Genomic DNA, 14,873 nt, shown 5'->3' on the forward strand with positions numbered 1-14,873 from the left:
GAGGTGGTAGTTGTCCTTGATTTCTTCACTGCATCCTTCAGATACTGAAAAGAAAATATGGAATGCAGAGCTTGAACCTTCTGTCCAGGCAGTAGAGGATGCATTTCTGAGTGGCATTCATGTAATCTGGAGAGCTAGAGGATGGCCTGGGATTAATGCAGGTGAGGAGAATCTTGTGTCAGACTCTCAGGTTGGCCGAGATATCCTTTGTCCTGAATTCAGACTTCGTTGAATCCTTCTTGGCAAAAAGATGGAGATTGAGAAAGTCTTTGATTAATCTCGACTGGTTGTCCACATTCTGAAACCGTTTGCCCTTCTTATTTCCATTCCCAGAAGCTTGGCAATAGAAATTTCAGTGATGACGATCTTCTGACCTAGAACGTTGGAGACGATCTGGACTTCATTACAATCAGACTTCCTCCATAACTCTTTGACCAGCTTCACGTACACTGGCCCAGGCAAACGATTGAAGTAACTTCCCCATTCCTGAGCAGCAACTTCATCCTTCAAATTTACCCAATTCAGTTCAAGGTTGTTAAAATCAACCCTAGGTTCGCAGAGAACCGTCAGTTCATCAAAGGTCAGGACACAAGTGACTGGAGCCTCTTCTGTATGAGCTTGAATAACTTCCTCTGTTTCAGGTTTTCTGGGTTTAGCTTGGGAGGAAAATGAAGAACCTCCCACATGGAGATGAGGATTGACGAGACCATCGTAAGTATCAGCCATTCTTTTGGCCCTTTCTTCCTGTGAGAAGGAATTGAGGAACTCCAAAGTAGCAGCTTGCTTGTCGCTCTTAGATGCCATTGAAGAGGTTGGAGGCTTAGTGAAGAATGGTATGGAGAGATAAGTGCAGAGAGAATGCAAAGGAGATTTTTGAAATCAATTGCAGTGTGAACGTGTGAGTAAACGTTGGTGAATAGTGGGTAAGTAAGTGATTTGAAAGTAACCGTTGAGTAGTTGAAACATCAAAAGAGTAAAGTTAAAAATCAACGGTTGAAAATTAATGGTAATAAATGAAAGTAACATGCGGTGGAGAAAATTAAGTGAAAGTAATCATTATGACAGAAATTCCTAAGAAGCACAAGGAACGAGACATCAGAAAAACTGACACGCATTTGCTGTCTTATCTTTGAAGGAATACCAATGGCTACTCATCTTCTGATTAAGTTACCTTCTAAACTAGACAACTTCTGGTGAGACCACAAGTATCATAGTCAGAGATTCTGAACACATTTTCATACTGGACAAGAATCCATATTCATATTTTTCATAATAAACTTTAATCTATCCTCTACTAAGGGCTTTGTGAAGATATCTGCCCATTGATGGCCAGTATCCAAAAACTTCAGAAGAAGTACGCTCTTCCGAACATAATCTCTAATAAAGTGATACTTTACCTCAATGTGCTTGGCCCTTGAATGTAAGATAGGATTCTTATTTAGAGAAATAGCAACAGTGTTGTCACAATAGATTGAGATATTGCTCTCAAAGATTTGATAATCTTCTAGCTGATGTTTCATCCAGAGCATCTGAGTGCTACAAATAGCAGCTGATTTATATTCTGCCTCTACAGTAGATAATACAAATGTAGATTGCCTCTTGCTTGCCCATGAGACTAAGTTACTTCCCACAAATTGGCAATTTCCAGAAGTACTTTTCCTTTCAGTTCTATCTCCAGCATAATCAGCATCACAATAACCTGAAAGCTTATACTCTGATGTCTTTTTATACATCAAGCCTAAGTTAGTGGAACCTTTCAGATATTTGAGAATTCTCTTAACCGCAGTTAAGTGAGTTTCTCTAGGATCTGATTGGAAACGAGCACATAAATGTACACTAAACAGAATATCTGGCCTGGATGCAGCCAGATAGAGAAGAGAGCCTATCATACCACGATAGAGCTTCTGACAAACCTTTAAACTTGTATCTTCTTTCTCCAGAATGCATGTAGGGTGCATTGGTGTCTTGGTTGGAGTACATTCTGACATGTTGAACTTCTTCAGAAGTCCTTTAGTATATTTACTTTGATGAATGTACATTGCATCTGGTTGTTGATCTACTTGAATACCCAGAAAATACTTGAGTTATCCCATCATACTCATTTCAAATTCATCCTGCATTAACATAGAAAATTCCTTGCAAAGAGAGGGATTAGCAGAGCCAAATATAATATCATCAACATTAATTTGCACAATCAGAATATCATCTTTGTAAGATTTGCAAAAGAGAGTTGTATCAACTTTACCCCTTACAAACTCAGTTTCTAGGAGAAATGAGCTAAGTCTCTCAAACCATGCTCTTTGAGCTTGCTTTAAACCATAGAGAGACTCCTTCAACTTGAAGACACGGTCAGGATGGTTAACATCTTCAAACCCAGGGGGTTGATGAACATACACTTCTTCAGAAAGGTAATTGTTGAGGAACGCGCTCTTGACATCCATTTGGTGAAGAATAATGTTGTGATTCATAGAAAAAATGAAATGAACAACCTTATAGCTTCTAACCTTGCTATAGAAGCAAAGGTCTCAGTGTAATATATGTCTTCTTGTTGACTGTAGCCTTGTGCAACAAGTCTTGCCTTGTTTATAACAACCTCTCCCTTCTCATTGAGTTATTTTCTGAACACCCACTTGGTTCCGATGACGTGGACATCTTTGGGTTTCTGGACAAGATTCCAAACATCATTCTTGGTGAATTGATTCAATTCTTCTTCCCTCATGAATCCAATCTTGGTCTTGAAGAGCTTCATCAATAGAAGATGGTTCAATCAGAGAGACCAAACCCTTTAAGCTTAGAAGAGTCTCTTCAGAAGGTTTGAAAGTTGATCTGGTTCTGACTTGTTCATCTTTATTGCCCAGAATCAATTCTTCAGGGTGAGAAGCTATTACTCTACACTTCTTATGACGAGGTGGATCATAGTTGTAGCAGCATCTTCTGATGTAGTTGCTTCTAATTCAGCAACTTCTGAATCTTGGTCCTTATATGAAATGGTTATGCTTGTAAGACCAAGATTTGGTCATGTGGTACAACTCTATGTTTTGATGATAACAAGTTTATATTTAGGTATGAACAATTAGGGTACTCTAACGTTTGTCTTTTAAGTGTTGGACAAACAGGTTCTGACTCTGACCCAAAGATATATTCATCAGAACATAAAGATCAAAGAGTAACCAATGAAACGCTTTGGCAATCACTACGTTCTTCTGAACGATAGTAAACACTTCAGATGTTCTGAAGATTAAAGCTCTCATGTGGGCTCTGAAGATTCAAGTACTGAAGCTCTAAAGACCAGAAGTTCTGAGTGAACGGTCCAAAAGCTGAGACTTGAAGATTCTGAAGTCCAAGAGTAAGCTGGCTCTCAAGACCAAAGCGCTTCTAATTCTGAAGACCATATGTTCAGAGTGAACGGTCTAGAAGCATAAGTTCTGAAGGTTAGAGGATCGAAGCTTCCTTCTGACTCTGATCAATTGCTTCACAAGTTCCAACATGAAGCGTCGTCAAGATCAGAAGTCAACTAGGCTAAGGCAATGTCATTTTCAATAGTACAAAATCATTGTACTATTCTGACCGTCTTACCTACGAAGTTCAGCCACAGCAGGTTCTGGAATTTCCAGAATTTCCCTCCAATGGGTAGATTCTTTCAACTTATACAACATCTCACCTTGGAGTATAAATAGGCTGAAGAGAGAATAAATTGGCTAAGAAACTATTGAGCAATACAAGTGAAAACCTTCAAGCAAAATACTTTAGCAATATTTCTTCATTGTTCTTATTGTGTTTACTCCTGCTTGTTTAGAAGCAACTCATTGTAAACCTAAACCTTCTACAATTTGTTTGTAGTTCCTTGAGAGACTAGTGAGGTCAGATTTCTTGAGAAGACTAAGGCTTGTTTGTCTTAGTGTTGCTAGTTCTTAGATTTGTTAGTCACTGAGCAAGGTGTGCTAGTGCAGTTGTAACAATCTTTCGATAGTGGATTACTTTCATTCTACGAAGGAAGAAATCACCTTAACGGGTGGACTCGATTAGCTTGAGGGATTTATCAAGTGAATCAGGATAAAATACTTGTGTTCTTTTCTCTCTCTCTCTTGATCTCTTGCACTTTGTGTTCTTGAAACCGAGAATATTTGCTAAAATCTTAAGGGAAAGTTTTTAAACTTAAAACCCTATTCAAACCCCCCCCCCCCTTTCTAGTGTTTTTCATACCTTGTCATCAAAAAATGAAGCTGCAGCCGGCTGGATTCGAAGTCAAGACGTGGAAGGTGCAAAAAGAGGATTGTACCACCACTCCATGGCAGTTTTATGGCAGGTTATAGTATAAAACTGCAAACTGTTTAATTTATTTATAATTAACGCACGTATCTCACTTGTTTCCAAATTCCAAGGACATTAACCGCCTGTTCTTTTGAAACTACGTCACGAGCAACAAGATATATCATGTTCTTAACAAAATACACATATTAACTATATATTAGATTATATTTTTTTGAATATAATAAGAAATAAGTACACAATAAATGTTAATATAGGTATTCTGATGAAGCAAAAAAAAAATGTTAATATATATTACTATATTATATAATTTTTTATAAGTAATAAAAAATATTTTACTATGCATTAAAAGATTTACCGCTATAAAATTATATTTTAAAGTGATTAAAAATATATTTAATTATTACCGCGCCAACCCTGGTTTGATTAAGGTTGAACTTTTAAACTGTGAACCCGTGCCTTCACCGGTTTAATGATGAAGGTATGAAAAACGGTAGAAAGGGGGGGGGGGTTTGAATAACGTTTTCAAGATAAAACTTCCACCTTAAAGATTTTGACAAATCTTTCGAGAACTTAAGTGCTAAGAATAAGAGATAGAAAAGCACACAAGGATTTTTATCCTGGTTCACTTGATAAATCACTCAAGCTACTCCAGTCCACCCGTTAAGGTGATTTCTTCCTTCTTAGAATGAAGGCAATCCACTAATCAGGTAAGAGTTACAACTGCACTTGAAACCTACAAGTGACTAACAATTACACTGACTTAGCTCACACTAAGATTCACTCTCTTAGTCTTCTCTAGGATCCGATCAACCTTGATCTCCTAAAGGAAAACTATACAACTGTATATGAAGTTCTTGTTTACAAAGAAAGTGCTTCTAAAAAGCTTATAGTAAACACAATGAAATTCAGGATGAAAGAAAGCTTAGAAGAATTTGAATTTGTCTTGCGCGTATGTGAATGCTTCTAGCCACTTCTTTCAGTCTTCAGCCTCTTTTATACTCCAAGGATTAGGGTTGAACGTTGCATGGGAAATGCTACCGTTGGAGGGCAGTTCTGGAAATTCCAGCTTCTGCTATGGCTGAGAACGTTAGGTAGGTCGTCAGGATGGTACAGTTGCTTTTGTACTTGGATAGTGACATGACCTTTAAACCTAGGAGACTTCTGATCAGGGGAATGCTTCATGTTGGAACTTGTGAAGCCGGTTGATCAGAGTCAGAGGGAAAGCACAGATCCTCTGATCATTGTATCTTCTGATTCTGAACTCAGAGGGAAGTACATGGTCTTCAGAGTTTCTTGCTTCTGGACTTCAGAGTTTCCACTATTCAGCTTCTGTATCTTCAGAGTCTTCTACACCATCAGAACATCTAAACCTTCAGTGTTTCTAGGTTATCAGAACTTCTGGATCTTCAGAGCTCCTAGTGACTGAGTCCACATCAGAGTTTGTGTAGCTTCAGAACTTCTGAAGCTTTTCCACTGTTCATGTTGAACATGGTCAATGCGAAAGCGTTGCTTGGGTCACTCTTTAAGCACAGTGCTTCTGATTTGTGTGAGATTGAATAGAGGTCAGAGCCTGTAAATAGCACACTCAGAAAAACACATTAGAGTACCACAATTGTTCATATCAAAAGGTTAACATGTAATCATCAAAACATAGAGTTGTACTACTAGATCAAAACTTGAACTTACAATCTCCCCCTTTTTGATGATGACAAAACTAAGATTTTTGATGAACAATTCTTAAACATTAAACTGAATTCACTCAGATTTTAGAGATATAGAACAAGACTTATCCTGATGTGAATAGTTTATCTTGCTCATTCTGAATTCAAGTCACTGCTTGATTCTGAGCTTAGCTCCCCCTGAATCTAATACTTGATGAAAACGTTAGAAGAGTCTAGATTCTGAGCTAAATAATATAAGAGTTCAGAGTGAAAAACTTATGACATAGATGAAAATAGAGTAATCAGAGCGCATAAGTAATCAGAGTTAACGATAAGGTATCAGAGTCTTGGGTATCAGAGTCAAACTAATATCACTTTAGAAGAAGTGAAATGTATTCCTTGTATTTGCCCAGTGACACATCTATGGTCAAAAAGGTGGAACTCTTAAGTTCTCCAAAAGAAAAATAAATCACACTAACACATCTTACACATCAAAAACTGGGTGTACTCCCCCTTTTTGTCATAAGCAAAAAGCTTGGGGTGTGAAAAACTTAGCTTGAAGTACAAGGTACTCCCCCTTAGAGAAGGTCTAAGTTTAAAGAAAATTAAAACGATGCATGAATCAGAGTTAGGCGAAGTAAATAGAAGAGTTAATGCACAAGAGGAACGTTTACCACCGGCCAATGGAGTAAAGAAAAGGGTCAGTTACCAAGAACTTAACCTCGAGAAACCGTAGGAGCATTAACTTTCAGAGAGAAGGTGAAGCCTATATAAAGCGATGAAGAATGGGGTAAGCTTCACAACTCGAATAATACAAAAAAAAATGGCATCATACATGATCGCATTAGAGGAGCTGAGAAAGAGAGCCTTCGAAGAGGACTTGTTCCTCAACATTAGGCATCCAGAGGGTACAACAACCATCTCAGAGCTAACACGGACACTGCTGGAGGAGGACCTGCGTCCAGAGTTGAAGAAAGACTTGAGGGAATTTCTTGCCTTCGTGGAGGAAGTGCAAGAACTCAGCCAGCTTGAACTAAAGCTGCTGGAAGAAAAAGAGATCTTGGAAAAGAAGCTCAAGACTGCAGAAGAGATTCTGGAGAGGGATGAGCTAAAAGACAGTCTCAACAACATCCAGTATGCACTGGAGCGTCTGGAGAAGGAGAGGTCAGAGCAGCGCCAGGAGTGCAGAAGAATGAGGAGGGATCCTCCATTCTAGGGTTTTAGGAAAAAGAAAAAAAATTGTATGATGTAAACGCAGTTTATTATGAATAAGAAGATTTTGCAAACATAATGTCAAATATATATATATATATATGCATAGATAATCACAAACGAGCAAAGTAAAGATTAACAAGAAAGAACCAGAGGTTAACAAAATAAAACAAGGTAAAGAAGAAAAAAAATAAAAACGAAGAGATCCTAAAGCTAGGGTTTATCAGATCGACGCAGAAGTTCCATCATCATTTGCTTCATTTCAATTAGCAGAGACTCATGAGTGTCAAGACGTTGATCCACAACGTCGAGTCTGGACGAGTTTGGCTGTGTAGAACTGGAAGGAACATGCTGAGCAGCGTGAGGAGCTTGAGTGGAAGCAGAGGCAGCAGGAGTAAAAACTACGGGTGCAAGTGCTTGGCATCTAAGAGCTTCAGCCTCAGCTTCAAGTCGTTCTGCCTCTAATCTGGCTTGTTCAGCTTGAGCTGTTGCTTGACGTGCAGCTTCTTCTGCTTGTGCTTTCTTTCGTTTGGCTTCTTCAATAGCTTCAAGTAGCTTATGTCTTTGTTCTTGTTCATGAAGAGCCACCCTTCTAGCAAACCTTTGCTTTGCAGCCTCGATCCTCTGACTTCCCTCTGCATTCAGGAGCTGCATCATAACTGGAACTTGAGCCACTAGCCAAGTGCTCAGACTGTTCCACTCTTCAGCCACATATTCAGCATTCTCGCTTAGATCAGTCTGACCTTGCACATTGCGTAGCATCAATGAAGCTTCATGATGAAAAATATTGATGCACTCACAGAGAGATGTGGGTCGGAGGTGAGTGTAGGGAATTATAGAGAGGTTGGTTTCAGGAGAGGCTGGGTGATTGCTGCTATGAGCTTCAGAGGCACCTTGTGGAGAGCCAATGTTAAACATTTGAGCATTTGGTTCAGAGGTTCCAAGGTGAGGTGCTGAAGTTTCAACCAGAAGATGGGGTGATCTCTCTGAGGAGTGGTTAGACACAGATTGTTCTGGTTCAGGTTCTGGTTGAACTGGCTCTTGTTGGTCAGGGGCAAGGTGAGCTTGTTGAGCCAAAGGGTCTGCCTCATGTAAAGGATTGGCCAAGATAGGTTCATCTGGGTCTACTAGACGTTTAGGTCTAGGGCCAGGATATCTCCTAGGGCTTGGACAAGTGAGATAATATTCTTCTAAGGTAGACACCTTTTCTTTTCTAACTTCCATGAATTTTCGAAGGGATTCAGAGTTGTTGGAAGGAGAAGAGTCAGCAACATTGGTTGGGAAGGATACAGGTGTATAGGCTGTGGAAGAGTCTGTATCAGTGGTTCGGGGAGCCAGACGTTCTGATGCGCTTGGGACAGAGTGATCAGAGGTTCTGGGTCCAGGTTCTGATTGGTTGGGCTCTGGATGTTCATGGATGATGGGTTCAGAAGTTAATGGGTTATACTGGATGGTAATGGGAGAGGTTGGTTCATCTGGCCTAGAGGGTTGGTTCTGGAGCAAATTCCAGAGAGGTGCTTCAGTAGGAGAAGGTTGAAAAAATGAAGACCTTGGGGAATGTGGTGGAGAGGTGGTTTGTGCAGCTGGTTGGGACTCAGGAATGGGAGTGAGTGGATTTGAAGATTGTTTGAGCATGGCTGAGATGGGGAGTGCATCAAATAAATTCAAATCATCATCAAAAGCAACTGCAGACTTACTTGATTGTGCTGATGATCTTGTCACTCTGGCAGGAGTTTTAATCCTTCTGATCACTTCAGCAGCTGGTTCCACCCGGGTAGGCTTCACCACTATTCTGACCTGCTTCTTCTTCTTCTTAGGAGAAGGAGGACCATCCTCATTATCACCATCATCACCATCATCTGGCTTGCTGGATTCATCATGTTTTCTCTTGGATTGACCAGCCTTCTTCCCTTTGGTCAGAGGGACATCTGATTCCTCAGAAGATTCTTCTAAGATCATCTTCCTCTGAACTTTCTTCTTGGTAGGAGAAGGAAACTCTGGAGCTGGCGGAAGTCTTCTGAAGAATTCATCGAGATCAATTTCATAGCCTTGAGCTCTTAGGTCTTCAACATAGCACCTAATGGCTTCAGGATTGTCATTCAGAGGCACCCTTCTACTTCTGAGGGTAGTCATTCAGAGGGTAGTCATTCAGAGGCACCCTTCTACTTCTGATTTCAGAAGATGTGTCTTCATGGGCAAGAGCAATCTTCTTCTTGACTAGACCCATTTTCTTCAGAGAATTTGCAGTGAAGACATCACTGACAATGGTGGTCAGATCCTCTGTGCATCCAGCATTGACCAGATCTTGAATGAGGCCACTCTCAATGAAGAGATCAGACAACAATCTCCCAAAAGGGATATACTTGATTGCTGACTTGATGGAGGCAGTAGTCCTAGACTTCCGGATACACTCCTTCAAGTAGGAGAACAAGAAGTAGGGAAGGCAGATCTTCTTCTTGTCTTGGATGAAAAACAACATCGCCTTCTGGTTGAAGTTGATGTAGTCTGGGGAACTGCCCTTTGGTCTCTGGTTTATGCAGTTGAGCAGAATCTTGTGCCAGATTCTGAGCTTGGGATGAAGGTCCAATACCTTGTAATCGGTCTTGCCCTGTTTGAAAGAGGTGAACAGGGCTTTGTTGATTGTATTCTTGGTGTTGGGTTTCAGCTTCGATTCTGTCAGTTGAAAACGATACCCACGAGCAGTTGCTGGACCCAGCAGATTTACGAAGGATTTCTCTGTAATGATGATTTTCCTTCCAAGAATGTGAGATACCACCTGAGTATCATCGCAGTCGGCGTGCTTCCAGAATTCCTTGATCAGTTTGTCATACACCGGTCCTCGAAGCCTGTTGAAGTAATTTTCCCAGCCTTGAACTTGGACTTCAGGACGAAGATCATACCCATTTGTAGCAATATTGTCGAGGTCGAATCTCCATTCTGCCAGTACTTGAAGTTCCTCAGGAGCATATACGCAGTGAACGGCACAGCCCCGTTCTGCAATCGGAATAATCTGCACTTGAGCTTGACCTTGATCTTGATTCGGAATCTCAGGACCCCTTTGACCTGTAGCTTGACCAACTACCATATGAGGGAACTGGGTTGCATCTGCAGTAGCTCTTCTGGTTTGACTCACCATTTTTGGAGCGGTTGAAGGTTTAGGTAGAAGATGAAGGTTGAAAGATGAAGAGAGAGCGAGAAAGAAATCGAGGGTAAGCGGTTTTGAAATTGCAGAAGAGAGAGAGAGTAAAAACCGAAAGTGAAGGAGATCGTGTGTGTATAGTGGGTTTTGACAAATAACCGTTGTTGATTCAAAAAGCAATTTAAAATCAACGGTTGAAAATTAAAGATAGATAGTAACAGTAAATACACATATCACACACAGGAGAGAAGCACATCTACACGCATCATGACAGACTGTCACACGGGCACAAGGAACTATGCATCAGAAATACTGACACACGTGTTGCTGTCTCAGCTTCAGAGTCAGTACCAATGGGTACACACACTCTGATTGAGTTACCTTCTGGACTAGACATCTTCTGATCAAGAAGTATCATAGTCAGAGGTTCTGATCCATCTTCACTCTGGACAAAAGTCCATGTTCAGATTTTTCAGAATAAAATTAAATCTATCCTCTGCTAAGGGCTTTGTAAAGATATCTGCCCATTGATGGTCAGTATCAACAAACTTCAGAAGAAGTACGCCCTTCTGTACATAATCTCTAATAAAGTGATATTTTACCTCAATATGCTTAGCCCTTGAATGTAGGATAGGATTCTTACTCAATGAGATTGCAGCAGTGTTATCACAATAGATTGGGATATTGCTCTCAAGGATCTGATAATCCTCCAGCTGATGTTTCATCTAGAGCATCTGAGTGCTGCATATTGCTGCTGAGATATATTCTGCCTCTGCAGTGGATAGTGCAATGGTTGATTGTCTCTTGCTTGCCCATGAGACTAGATTGCTTCCTAGAAATTGACAATTTCCAGAAGTACTTTTTCTCTCGGTTCTATCTCCAGCATAATCAGCATCACAGTAACCTGAAAGCTTATACTCTGATGTTTTCTTATACATCAAGCCAAGGTTAGTGGTGCCTTTCAGATACCTTAGGATCCTCTTAACAGCAGTTAAGTGGGTTTCCCTTGGATCTGATTGGAAACGAGCACATAGATGGACACTAAATAGTATGTCTGGCCTAGATGCAGTTAAATATAGAAGTGAACCTATCATGCCACGATAGAGCTTCTGACATACTTTACCACTTTTATCTTCTTTCTCCAGAATGCATGTTGGATGCATTGGAGTCTTGGCCACTGTGGATTCCAGCATATTGAACTTCTTCAGAAGTTCTTTAGTGTACTTGCTCTGATGGATATATGTTCCTTCTGGTGTTTGATCAACTTGTATTCCCAGAAAGTACTTTAGTTCTCCCATCATACTCATCTCAAATTCAGCCTGCATCATCTTTGAAAATTCTTTGCATAGAGATTGGTTAGCAGAACCGAATATAATATCATCAACATAGATTTGCACAATTAAGATATCATCTTTATAAGTTTTGCAAAAGAGAGTTGTATCTACTTTACCCCTTACAAACTCATTTTCCAGAAGGAATGAGCTGAGTCTCTCATACCATGCTCTGGGAGCTTGCTTCAGACCATAGAGTGATTTCTTCAATTTGAACACATGGTCTGGTCTCTTCTCATCTTCAAAACCTGGGGGTTGATGAACATAAACTTCCTCTGAAATGTAACCATTTAGGAAGGCACTTTTCACATCCATCTGATGAAGAACTATGTTGTGATTTACTGAGAAGGAGATCAACAGTCTGATTGCTTCTAGTCTTGCTACTGGAGCAAATGTTTCAGTGTAGTCAATTCCTTCCTGTTGACTGTAGCCTTGAGCAACTAGCCTTGCCTTTTTCTGACTACATCTCCTTTCTCATTTAGCTTGTTTCTGAACACCCATTTTGTTCCAATTACATGGACACTCTCAGGCTTCTTCACTAAGCTCCAAACATCGTTCTTGGAGAATTGATTCAATTCTTCTTCCATGGCCAGAATCCAATCCTTGTCCTGAAGAGCTTCATCTATGGACTTGGGTTCAATTAAGGACACCAATCCTTTAAGACTGAGCAAGGTCTCTTCAGAGGGTCTGAAGGCTGATCTGGTTCTGACTGGTTCGTCCTTGTTTCCCAGAATCAATTCCTTAGGATGAGCTGCAGTGATTCTGCTCTTCTTCAGAGTTTGTGAATCTGAGGGACCAGCTTCTTCTTCTGGTTCATCTTCCTCTGGCTCAGCTTCCTCTGGAGCTTTTCCTTTGTCAGAAACATTTATGCTCATATCTGCAAACTTCTCAACTAGCTTTGACTGGTCAGAGTCAAGCTTATCGTCAAATCTAACATGAATAGACTCTTCAATAGTCTTAGCATCAGTATTATAAAATCTAAAACCCTTAGATCTTTCAGAATAACCAAGTAAAAGACATTTAGAAGATTTAGCATCAAATTTATGCAATCTATCCTTAGTATTAAGAACATAGCAAACACAACCAAAAGGATGAAAATAAGAAATGTTGGGTTTTATGTTCTTCCACAATTCATAGGGAGTCTTATTCAGAATTGGTCTCACAAAGATTCTGTTCTGAATGTAACATGCTGTATTTACTGCCTCTGCCCAAAATTGCTTAGCCATGCCAGTTTCTTGGAGCATGGTTCTAGCCATCTCCTGAAGAGTTCTGTTCTTCCTCTCAACAACACCATTTTGTTGAGGAGTTCTGGGACAAGAGAAATCATGTGCGATTCCATAGGAATCAAACAGACTCTCAAACTTGTCATTCTCAAACTCTCCACCATGGTCACTTCTGACACGCACAATCCTACAAGCCTTCTCATTTTGCACTTGGGCTATGAAGGTAGAGAACACAGCATGAGACTCATCCTTGCGGGTTAGAAACTTTACCCATGTCCAGCGGCTATAGTCATCAACGATAACCATCCCATATCTCTTGCCACCTATAGACTCAGTTTTCACTGGTCCAAAAAGGTCGATATGCAGAAGTTCCAACGGCCTTGAGGTTGAGACAACATTCTTTGCCTTGAAAGGGACTTTAGTGAATTTGCCTTTCTGACATGCTTCACAAAGAGCGTCTGAAGCGAACTTCAGATTGGGTAAGCCCCAGACAAGGTTTAGCTTGCTCAGTTGAGAAATCTTTCTCATACTGGCATGCCCTAACCGTCTATGCCATACCCACTGCTCTTCATTAACAGAGAGAAGGCACTTCACATTCTGAGCCTCCAACTCAGATAATCTGATCTTATAAATGTTGTTCTTCCTCTTGCTGTTAAACAGAACAGAGCCATCGATCTGACTTACAACCCGGCAGGACTTTTGATTGAATATAACATCATAACCCTTGTCAGCTAATTGACTTATAGACAATAAGTTATGTGTTAAGCCATCTACCAATAACACATTGTCAATGCATGGACTACTATCTACACAAATAGTACCAGTACCAACAATTTTACCCTTTTTATTTCCTCCAAAGCCAACTTCGCCTCCAGGCTTAAGTTTTAGCTCTTGGAACATACGCCTTTCTCCCGTCATGTGACGCGAGCATCCACTGTCCAGATACCATGATTGGTGTTTCAGTGGAGCTATCAAGGATATCTGCAACATAGATAATCTTATCCTTAGGTACACATTTTCTGGGTCCTCTCTTGTTAGTTACCCTAGCGGTTCTGATCACCTTGGGTGTCTCAACATGATATTTTAAAGGAATATTTGCATGATATTTGGACATAGAGAAAGATCCCTTTTGAAGATGTAACGCCCCGATTTCTCGAGGGTCACTTTAGTAACCTTTTTCCAAAAACGTGTATAAATTTTCGTTGGAATAAAACTTTTCGATAACATTGCTTACAAATAAAAAGTAGTAACTTGAGAAATAGACTGAATAATTCATTTTATTAATAAAAGCTTTGGAAGCGTACAATGATTCTTTCAAATTAAAACATAATGATTAAACTAGTGTTCGACCGCTCCCGAGCCAACACAACAAGAAGGTCTCTAGGTTAGGTTCGAACCCTATAAACAAACTCAGCTCACCCCCAAGTACAGACTCAATTATCACACTCAATACCCGACTCATATGCCGCGTGCCCTCTAAGGCCTCCTCCAACGCTCGCATCATATCGTCTCGCATCCTTTGCTCTCGCCAATCCCATAGCTGAACCATCAGTTGCGCGGTCGATGTCTTGAGCCTTGCCGCCGTCCACAACAAGCAGATATAGGGTCGCATCTCGACTGATCACACGCATGCTTGTTGTCTAGGCGTTAAGCGCCCCAAACAACAAACAGCAAACAAGCAAACAAGCATGGGTCAACTTCTAACACACACATATCATAAGTAGGGTATACTACCCTATCAATCACAAGTTCTTCACTAAGCTAACATTCACAAATATGGGAACTATATTAAGTTCTAAGGTTCACAAGTATAGGGAACTATCTCATAATTCTAAGTTTCACAAGTATAGGGAACTATCTCATAGTTTATTGTTAGTCAATGCTCGTGCACATGCATGCAGACGCTTTGGATATCCATAAGCCAATCCCTCATGGAAAGGCAGGACGAACACGACTCCACGATCGGGGTTGGACATCTCCAAAGCACCGCTGCCCAACAGCTTGATGATCGGGGTTGGACCTCTCCAACGCACTG

The sequence above is a fragment of the Lotus japonicus genome, chromosome 6 (genome assembly GCF_012489685.1).
Source record: "Lotus japonicus ecotype B-129 chromosome 6, LjGifu_v1.2".
NCBI classification, from domain to species: Eukaryota; Viridiplantae; Streptophyta; class Magnoliopsida; order Fabales; family Fabaceae; genus Lotus; species Lotus japonicus.